The sequence below is a fragment of the Pinus tabuliformis genome, chromosome 5_1 (assembly GCF_031772625.1).
Source record: "Pinus tabuliformis cultivar Carrire ecotype Pingquan chromosome 5_1, CPIR1, whole genome shotgun sequence".
In the NCBI taxonomy this organism is placed as follows: domain Eukaryota; kingdom Viridiplantae; phylum Streptophyta; class Pinopsida; order Pinales; family Pinaceae; genus Pinus; species Pinus tabuliformis.
In genome coordinates, this window is record NC_142305.1 from 459,389,717 (window position 1) to 459,399,099 (window position 9,383).

The following is a 9,383-nucleotide window of genomic DNA, read 5'->3' on the forward strand; positions in this document are numbered from 1 at the left end:
AGAGAGTGCGCAAGGAGCTATAAATTGATCTTGAAATGGAATCCACCACACTCCAATTATCCAAAAGAGAAGCCTTCTAAGAGAAACCTAAGTACAAAAACGTTGGAGAAAAGGATTGCAGATACTAAGTTGAAGATCGAGAAAATGTAGGAAAACATGAAAATAAGATATGATCTAAAGACTGTGGCGTTGGGAAAATCGAGAATCAATTACTTGGACCCAAGAATTTCAGTTGCCCGGTGTAAGCGCCATGATGTTCCCATTGAGAAGATATTTAATAAGTCTCTTGTGGCCAAATTTTCCTAGGCAATGAATATAGGGAAATAATACATATTTTGAAGCCTAGGCAATGAATGAACATCAAAATTACATATCCTAAAACATTCATGGTTTTTGTTTTTCCATACATGGCATTATACTCAGTGTGATGCGTACTTATGGATTAGGCTTGTAAATGAAAAATTGGATCTATAATATCACTTCAGATGGTGCCTTGTGTTTAGCTTTGCGGGACAATGTAGAATTCTCCTGTAGGTATGTACATAACATGAAATAAAATAAGTTCACTTCACAAAACAAATTTTATACACATGTGCACTGGAATGTCCAAATCTCATCTTCCATGTTGAACAAGTTTGAACTAGGGCCTTCCTAAACTTTTTCCCCTTCCCTGTCTTCCAATTACAGTGAATGACCTCATTTGTCATGGTGCCCTTGAGAGGCATGATTTCCATAAGCTTTGCGTTCACAACATCTACCCACTTCAGTGCCAAGGAGTGCAGAACAACCTCAGATTCTTTAGGTACGTTTTGTGTATGCGGGCTCGTCCATTGGATGTATAACATTCATGCATTCCACAAAATCCATGGGATTCAGTCGTGACAAAGTGAACATCTAGTTTATACAATTAAAGATTAGATTCCATAAGAAAAAAAAAATCTGAAAATGGTATACAAAGATCATGAAACACATAATAGGATGAATGTTTCCAAGTGCTAAAGAGATTCCTTGCTATGTAATGAGGAGGATGCGGGTGAGATAGAGTAAAAATCTACTCAATTCCCGAAGGACCCCATGATTTGCAGTTGGAAATGAAAGGAAACATTGTTCTACCGAGGCCAAACCCCCTGAAAGCAATGAAATCGAAGGAAGGGAGGAAGGGATGTATACAGTTTTTTACCTAACTGGATGTATACAGTTTCCCATCATAACTATTATTATTATTAAGCCCCTTAACTATTAGTTTTGTGTTAATTACTAATTATTAATCCGATGGTGTACAAATTTTCAATCATCTAACGTTTGATCCAATGGTGTAGACGGGTACAGAGTGGTAACTAGGGGAGTTATTTTCAAAGGAGAATGCCTTACGACATAATTATAAAATATTGATATTAATAAATTCTAGTATTATTATTAATATTATTTTTCACTTTAATTATGCTAATAGGAATTTCTCTATGGGGTTGGGGTGGGAAAACGCTATTCAACCCAGCCAACCAGGGAGCTTTATTTTCATCCTCCCCGCTCTAATCAAAATCCAACACATGGAAAAGTCACCGGGCGGTTTCCCATGCAAATGTATTCCACCTTCCCTTCTTCTTCCTTTTAGTTCCTCCATGCAAATGTATTTTACCTATCCTTCTTGCTCCTTTTCATTCCTATTTTTCTCACCACTGATGTTTAGAATCTTCTTGTCTTCAACTTCAAACTTCACAGCACACAAAAGCACATATATCAACAAAACCCTAGCAGGCTCCAAAATAGGTGAAAGAAAGGGTAAAAACAAAGAGCATAATTGGGCGATCTCGAAGGACATTTAAACACTTTGAGATGCCTTTATGTCATTGGATTTGAGGCTCGACATGTTGATTATAAAAACATACGAGTTTTGGTATTCTTTGTCATCCATAGTAGTGGAAGCGATGACCTTTGTGTCATGCACATATGAGTGTGTCTGATCTTTGAGTAGCTTCTCTAGATCGTTTGACACACCGAGTAGTTGTTGCACAGTGCTCAACAAAGGATCCATTTCCATTCTTCAATTATCTTTACCTGTAAGAAAATACAATCATTCCCCGTAATCTTTAGTGGTCAAATACATTCATTTTCTTGTACTCTTGACAACAAAACTTCAAATTCCAGATAAATTTGCAAATATACCTGAAAACAACCACATAGCTTACCAAATATTGAAGGAAAATATCTCTTAAACAAATGCCTCCAAAGAATGATTACAAATTTACCTTTCAAACTCGATGAGGAGGGAAGAGAATCAAAGAAAATACATAGACGCTTTCCCTCCATTCTAGAAGCGTCAAGGATTCTTGAGCTGCTTTTGGAACATTTGGGTAACTTTTGTCTAAATTTTTGACAAGCACCGCAAAGCTTCAAAAACTTAGTGAGATACCAGAAGATCAGTAGCGTTGTTAGGGTTCACAGAGGCATGGAGTCTGAACCCAGAGGAAGGAGTATCAAAAGAAGAGGGGTGCATTTTGCAGGCATGTATTTTATTGGTGTGGTTGAAGCAATTGAAGGTTATTGAAGCAGAGTCAATATGGACAGGGATAGTCCACAAAGAGGGATCTGCCACATCTATAGTGGAGTCATTAGTGACTAGTCATATTATAGTGACACACCCTACAAGAGGGATTTTTGTTTCTTTAGGTTAGATGATGCTTGCAAGAAATGCAAGTTGCCTGGCCATTTTGCTTGTGATTTCCCAAAAGTTTCAATTTTCAACAACTATGGACTTCTTGGGAATATTTCAATGGAGTGCACCACAATGTCATTGTGCTGGAATTGTAGGGAGCCTCATCATGTTATGAGTCAATGTTCTAATGATTCCATTTGTTACACATGCAACAAATATGGTTACCTCTCCAGGGATTGTACAACTCTAGAGCTCCCGCCTGGAGACATTAAGATCTACAACAATTGTTAGAAACAAGGACATATAGCTATTGGGTGTATGAATCAAAAGTCATGCAATGACTATCTCAATATTAGGTGTCTTGCTTGCGAATGCACCAACATCCTAGTTTGTAATTTGTGCAATATATTTGGTCATGTTGCTAGGGAGTGCCCCAAGGCATGAATTTTAGATGATAATAAGGACAGAAGATTTATTGATGATAGGTGTGAAATATTTAATGACATAAATTGTAGGACATGTAACGAGCCAAGGCATACCAATAAGGAGTGCATTGGAATTCTCATCTTCCACAACTGTGGTAGTCGTGGACATGTTGAATATGAATGCCCCTTTGGTCATTTGATGACGTGGGACATGCACAAATGTTGATGCAGTAATTTCTACCCGAACATGATTTTTTGGATTATCTTTGCAAAAGTACATTCACTACTCATGTCTCAAGATTCCAATTTTGACAATTCTAGTATGAATTTAGAGGTATTTTTAGTAGTTAGATCAATAGACTTATCATAACAATTATTATATAATTTTCTTATATTAGTCCCTTACTTCAATACTTGTTGATATACATTTATTTTGATATGAAATCATCCTTTGCAAACAAGGACATGGAAGTGTTGCTTTTGCTAAATACTTTAGCGATTCTTTTTGAAAAAAAAAAAATTATTTGAATTTTTGTTCACTCAGCTAAGTGACATAGTAATTTAATGATAAGCCACCTAGTCTCTAGGTGTAGGATGAAAAAGTGTAATATGGAAAATTAACCTAGCTAATCAGAAGAGAACCCATTAAGAAAACCCATTTTTTATTTTTATTTTTTATTTATGTGTAATAATTTTAATAACTAATGGTTTATGGGACATAACTCAATTGATTTGATGTAGAGAGAAGTGATCTTTGCAATGGAGGCAAGCAAAGAGTATGTCGTGAGGATACAATCCTCGTCCATAGAAGAAGGGTTGGATTTATTTAGGACAAGAGATTTACGAATGGGGCTCTTCCAATGGAGAACATACAAGCTATAGCTAGAGAAATTGCCTCAAGGGTCAAGGTTTCCCATTGGCCCTAAACACAATTGTTGCAACAATGAGGCAGAAAGAGACTAAAGATGAGTGGAGGCGTGCTTTGACCCTGATGAGAATTGCAAATCCTTCCTTATAGGTAGTCACAACGCCATTACTACCAAGCTATATCAACAACTAAGATGGATTTATCACGATTTGTGTAATTGTGACTTACATATTTTCTTTTCATATTGTGTTGTGTTTCCTAAGGATGCAAAGATTCCCATGGAGACGTTGCTATAAATGTGGAGCGCAGAAAAGATGATCACCCAAATGGATTCCAGGCAAGAATACACAGATGTATTGGTAGATCGGGGCACAAGTACATATATGTACTGATAGATTAAGGCTTGTTTGAATATGTCGCCACAGGTAATCATGGGGAGGCGAATCCTGTGAAGTTTCATGACAATTACCTGTTTGAAAGGGAAAGGGGAAGCGAGTAAAAGTTCATGATGTTATACACAAAATGGCAATTTATATAGGCCAAGGTGAGGAAAACTCGTTGTTTTCCACAGGTCAACATCTACAGAAATTTCCTATGGAAAATGAGATTAGGGATTGCAAATGAATATCATTTGGTCATAATGATTTTCACTCTCCCAATAGATCTCATTTGCTCAGAAGTTGTGAGTTTGGTTTTAGAAAACAATGGAAAAATTAGACAGGGGCTTGAGCGATTTTTCTCGACTTCCATGTCTCTAATGGTTCTTGATCTCTCTCATTGCATCTCAATAAAATCGTTGCCAACATCATTGGGGAAACTTGGACAACTGAAGTTTTTGAATTTGAGAGATTGCTCTTATTTGGAGAATTTGCCAGAAAGCATAGGTAATCTTTGCCGCTTGAAATTTTTGAATCTTGAAGGATGTGATAGTTTAATGGTGATTCTACATAGCTTGCCTTGCCTCACTTCATTGAACAAGCTATTCTTACCAGATAGCAATAGTTGCGCAATAAGTGTGGAATCTTTTGCAAATATCTTGAATATGATGGAGCTGAAAACAACAATAAAATTAGAAATTTAAGAAAGTATAATGACTACATGGACAGACCTAAGAAGTTTAAATGTAAAGTGCTTCTACGATGCAAATAGAGATGATGTGGTAGAGGAGCATATTTTTTCCTTCAACATGCATAATCTAAAGAAGTTGGAAAAGTTTTCCCTCTTGGCTTATGAGGCGGTAAGTTTACCCATTTGCATTTTGCAGTTTCAAAACCTCAGATTTTTAGACTTGTGGGAGTGTGGCCAACTTAGGGAGCTTCCTGTATGCAAAATTAGGAATCGAATTGTAGGCAGGGGCTTCCCAATGTTGAATATCTTGAAACTTCATGATCTAAGAAAATTAGAAAGAATGGTGGGATTGTCACGTGAAGAAACAACACCTGAACTCGAAGATATCAATATATGTTATTGTGGTAAAATGAAGAGATTGGGAATTAATAACTTACCTTGTCTAAAGAAATTAGGCATCCGCTATTGTTGGAACTTTGAAGCATCAGAACTTGAGAGTGGTGGTCTTCCAATGCTGGAGGACTTGAGGCTTCTTTTGTTGTACACCTTTGAGACTATAGCTGGACCATCTAGTGTGATCAATGACGGATTAATGCCCAAACTTCAATATTTGTACATACAAATTTGTCCATTGTTGAAATATTGGTATTAGAGAAGCTATCTAATTTAAGGGATATTAAAATATGGGGGTATAATGAGCTAAGGGAGTTAAAGGTCGGGAGTGGCATCCTTCCAATGTTGGAGAGGTTGGAGCTATTGGAGTGTGAGTTGGAGTGTGAGAAGGTATGGAATATAGTGCGACCCCATGATGTGTGGGATGACAAAAAAATGACTAAACTTCAATTGTTGAGGATAATACAATGTCCATTGTATAGGAAATTGCCTAGAGGAATGGAAAAACTCTCCAAGTTGCAGAAAATAATTGATTGAGAGGTGGAAAAATCTAATTTGGGAAGATAAGAATGTGAAAAATAATCTTTCTCGTCTTCTCAAAGGCGAGAGCTGGCATTATAAATGTTTTTGTTGTATAACATATAACTTGTTATATTATTTTTTTTATGTTTTTTCTTTTGTTTTGTAATATTGGAATATTAGTTTTATATTATATGCAAAAATGTTTATATAAAAGTCATTTATTTATTTATTTTTAAATAAACTTTTTGGTACATTCTAAATTATTTATAATTTAATTAAATCTAATATTTCATAATTTTTATAATTTGATTTTTTATTTTTATTTTGAAAAATATTAATAATATCATATTTTATTATTTTATATTTGTATTAAATATAAGAATTCCATATATCAATATATAGTGTTTAATATTGAAGATTTAGAGTGATGGAAAAATTTAGTTTGGGAAGATGATAATGTAGAAATTAATCTTTCTCATCTTGAATGTTGAATACACAGAAAAATAATCTATGTATATATATATATATATAGAGAGAGAGAGAGAGAGAGAGAGTACAATATCCATTGTTGAGGAGATTGGCACGAGGAAAGGAAAAACTTTCCAAGTTGCAAAAAATAATTGATTGAGAGGTAGAAAATCTAATTTGGGAAGATGAGAATGTGAAAATTATTTTTTCTGCTATTCTCAACAGTGAGAGCACATTATAAATGTTTTTGCTATATATCATATAACTTGTAATATTATTTTTTAAATATATTTTTTCCTATTGTTTTTGTAACATTTAAATATTAATTTTCAATTATATTCAAAAACGTTTATATAAAAGTCATTTATTTATTTTTAAATAAGTTTTTTGATACATTATAAATTACTTATAATTTTATTAAATTTAATATTTCATAATTTTTATAGTTTGATTTTTATTTTTTATTTTGAAAAAATATTAATAATATCATATTTTATTATCTTATATTTGCATTATATATTAATACATAGCGTTTAATATTGGATATTTATTGTGGTGGTAAAATTTAATTTGGGAAGGTGATAATGTAGAAATTAATCTTTCTCATGTTGAATATATATATATATATATTAAATAAAAAAATAATATGTATATAGATATGGAAAATATACATGTTACTGAAGGACTCATCAAAAGTCAACATCTAAAGAGTCACTTCGCTAAAGTCCAAATAACAACTATAATTATGACATTATATTCACTATTTATTGAAAAAACAAAAACATTTCCATAATGATAACAAAAGTTGATGCTTAATAACTTGTTTCAAGAAACATATCGTTTTGCACGTCAAAGAGACATAAAAAATGATGAATTGCAAATTATCATAATTAGAAATGAAACGCCACGATTTCCACCTCCTAGCTATCCCAATACGTATATAAACTAAAAATTCTAGGCTATAATTCCAAAGCTTTCTATGATAAGTCATCTACCTTTTGATTCAACCTTTGTAGTTATGCTTGAAAAAGTACCATTGAAAATGATAGAAGAATATTTTGGATTTCCTAAAGAAATGGGGAAAGACATAAATTATCAAACACAACATAACATTTTTGCATGTCCAATCTATCACCAATTTAGAGTCATCCATGACCTCTAATTTGGATACTCCCCACTAGTGACCTCCGCTATAAACAAATTTTTGGGCTATTTTATGATAGGGGCTTCCACAAAAACCTCCGCTAGAAGGTATTTTCCTTATAGTGTCTTTAGATGAAATACAATCACAGTTAGGTTTGATGGTAGTTACTTGTCATTTTTTTCCTTGTAATATAATGAAAAATGGATTGGATGATTGTAATTGTGTTTTTCTAATTTGATTTTAATTTTTTTTATAAAAAAATAAAAAATCATCATAATCATGTAGTTGAAGCTATATTTGTTTTTTGTTTTTCTTAACAAGAATTTAAATTTCTAGAGAATATGTAACTTTAGAAGATCAATTGCCACTATTACACTAGATATAACTATTACATAAATGCCACACATAAACTTGTTATAACATGTATTTGGAGACTTAACCAATAAAGTCAGGGAAACAAATTGTTCACTAAACCATTTGTGCTAAAATTTGTTGATGTGTGCATGAAATTATATTAATCCATTCATATTCATTAATTTGAAGCACAAGCCTTCTAGTATGTGATGGTTAGATGGAATGACACACTATTCATGCAATTTCCACATTGTAAGTAACATATCAAAGTGTTTTACCCATGAGGTGTAGATCAATTGGTTTTTGTGGGGTTTAGTCACCACTAAGTCACAAGTTCAAATCTAGTCACCACTAAGTCACAGGTTCAAATCTCATGGGAGGGGTTGATGATATGAGCCACCTTTGGGGGAAGCAAACTATGCCAAGGCACGCCCAAGCTCGACTAAGCTTCTCACAGTCTTAATGATAGCATCCCATAGGTATGTAGATCATTATAAACATAACCTATTTAAAAAAAATAAAAAATATCAAAGTGTTTCAATCGATTGAATCATACCATAATATATGGCATTGTGATGCCATGTTCATGCTCCAAAACAAAAATTCAATGGTGTGGTGCAAATTGGTACTTGTTCTCTCAAATTGTTTAAGGATAATAAAACAATGATTTTTTTTTGTTAACACATCATAACCATGTGGCTTATAAATAAACATATATAATGTATTAATAACAAATTCAATCATTTCAATGCATATTTTTAAAATGAATTGTCTTTAAATTAATATTTATGTTTGCTTATTTCAAATTTTATATTTGAATTTAAATTATTTATTTATTTTTTCTATGTGGTTATGGACTCTAGAGATCGGTGACCACTATGTCCACGAAATTTTGACCAAGAAGATTTACCTAAAAGGATCACTTCATGTTGGCTCAACCACAAAGCCCGACCCCAAAAGTGTCGAGAGTGTTGATCCCATGACTTCTCAATAGCAAAAGGGATTTAATGATGAGGACTTGACTATTTGAGCTAACCCTCCAGATACTTTTGAATTTAAATTTTTCATATAATTAATATGATAACGTTTTTATTTTAATGATTAAATCATATTTATAGATATATAATTAAAAATAATAAATTATATTTTTATCTCGAGAGACTCTAAGAAGATATGTAATTCCTTTCATGCTCAATCTCAAGTATGAAATAATGGAAACAAGGGTTCCTAGATCACTATAGTTTTGTTGAATTAACAAGTCAAGAAGGTTGCTAGTAGTGTGGCAAATGTTATAGAAATGAGAATGGATGTTGGTAAGAGTCAGTCAATCCAAGAAAAAGTTTTTTTCATCTTCAACCCCCTTAGTATCACAAAGGTTGCAAATTATTTTGTCCTGAGGTGTTTTGGGAATATACCAACACCTAGTTTCGGTACAAATCTCATGAGAATTAGCTATTATCTTTGAAATGTTAATTTTATTATTAACAC

The 9,383-nt window shown here is 33.0% G+C and overlaps 1 pseudogene; it reads left to right on the forward strand.

Moving 5' to 3' along the window:
• The first annotated feature begins 2,557 nt into the window (after positions 1-2,557).
• On the forward strand, positions 2,558-3,304 carry LOC149165468 (uncharacterized; annotated as a pseudogene).
• The last annotated feature ends 6,079 nt before the right edge of the window (positions 3,305-9,383 follow it).